The following is a 2,282-nucleotide window of genomic DNA, read 5'->3' on the forward strand; positions in this document are numbered from 1 at the left end:
TTAGCTTCATTTTTCTCATTTAAAAAATAACCATTTAAGTATATTTGCCCCAACATTCTCCCTATTTATGTATGCTTCAAGATTGATACTATCCTCTACATTTCTCTCTTCCCTCTCTACCCCTTCACTAGCCCCAATATCTTCTGTTTCACAAAAAATATTATAAATTTTTTTTCTCCAAGTTAACCCCACTACATTGTATTCTACAAAAAGTATCAAAAGTAAAAAGGTTCATCTAACCCTATGTCCCATTAATCTCCCCTACATTGTCACCTTGTTTGTCAAAATTATCAAATAATTGTCCAATGTCTACATTGCTAACAATACTTGGCATAGAGGACAATTTATATCTAATACTTGGTTTATCAACAAGATGTTCAAAGTAGAAATAAATTTTCTTAATTTTGCCAATATAAGGTGTAACTACTATAAGTGCACTATCATCAGTTAACATAAATAAATCATCATCTAAAGACTTAAATGGTTCATATATCCACATTTTACCTACTTGGATATTTCAACTAATCCTTATAAATGTTTTTAATTTCCAAGAATGATAAATAATCTGGGTCAAAATATTCTTTAACATATATATACATTCCCTCCCTCATAAACAAGTTTTCCATTTTTCTTAATACATTTCTCCCTATAGTGAAACATTAGGTCCATATGTATATCTATTTTTTAGATCCTGCATATTACAAAACAAAGTAACAACCATAATTAACTATAATTTTCATGCCATTACTAATACACAACAACCACATAACTCTAATATGCACTTGTAATATTAAAATGACATCATTATATTATTGTAATCTATTAAAAATATGTCATTGTTGTACTGAAAATAAGCACTCACAAAACTAATATTAATGGGACTACATGCTATATGTATGCCATAAACACAAACACAAAGACCTAAGTCCTTCAATAGATTCCCTTTAACTCCATTATCTTTTCTATGACAAGAAAAGTCACAACCACACAGTTATTGTCTTATTAAATGAACTTTATATATGCAACTTAAGGTAACATCACATATTTCAAAAACAACATGAAAGGGTTTTTATTTTTTAACTAGTGTTACTGTTTATGCATTAGTTTTTACCTGATAATATGTACTACTCCACTTGATGACAACTCTTAGCCAATACCCTTGATCACGCACTTCTACCATCTCTTCATAGGTCCAATTTACTAAAAATGATGAACATACTAATTTTAATTGCAATGGGAGATGATAGTGTAGACTTTTTAGAAAATCAATTTGAAAAATTTATTCTACTTAGGGTTTGGTTTAATTTATTTAGTCAGAGAAACGGGAAAATGCTTCTAACTTTAATAGATGTGGGCCACTCTCTGCCTTTTTATATAAATTGTATTAAATTTCTGTAACATTAGCACTAAATTATTTTATTTAATAAGTTTAAATGACTAATTGGACTTGAAAATTGTTTAAAGGTTTAACTAGACTTTTAGTATTTATTTAAGGGCTTAAATAGGTTTTTTTACTTTAATAAAATTGATATTACACAATAATTGCTTATAGTAGGCCATGAGCTGTCATCATGAGATAGAGTCACGTGGCAAGAGTCTGACCAGCCAATATGCGGACCCACTTGTAGAGAGGAAGACCTGAATACCGTAGCATTCGATCCTTCATGAAGACTTGCCCTCCCTTGAAGAGGTCGGGTATGCCCTTCATCAAAACTTGCCATTCCTTGAAGAGGTCGGGTCTTCACATAAAGTTACCATTATCAGGCAACCCAACAAACCTCCATTATCCCTTATCAACTAGTCGACCAAATCAGTGTCAAATTTTCAAGAAATACTATACTTAACTCTATCTTCCTACAGTATAAAAATTAACGATCACAAAGATAAAGGTATGCGATTCTTACATAACTATTCTTGAGTTCTAAGCAATTTATTATACTCGCCCTATTCTTCAATTTACTGACTTGAGCGTCAAAGTGGCTGCTGAAGGCGCCAACTGTAACGACCCGAAAATCGGACCGCTATCGGCGCTAGGATCCGGGTCGACTTAAGGCCGCCGGGACCCGTAGCAAGCCTGACATAAAACCTGTGAACCTGTATAATCCCATACATGATCAACAACATACATAAAAATTAAAACTTCTTCTTGCATACATGCTATCAATCACCAACTCAACCCGTGCATACTCTGATCATTTACATAAATAAAGTCCCTCTGTGGGATCTCAACAAGCCTCAAAGGGCTATACAACATATGGTGAGTTGGTTTACATAAACATCAT

Source organism: Manihot esculenta, chromosome 13 (genome assembly GCF_001659605.2).
Source record: "Manihot esculenta cultivar AM560-2 chromosome 13, M.esculenta_v8, whole genome shotgun sequence".
NCBI classification, from domain to species: domain Eukaryota; kingdom Viridiplantae; phylum Streptophyta; class Magnoliopsida; order Malpighiales; family Euphorbiaceae; genus Manihot; species Manihot esculenta.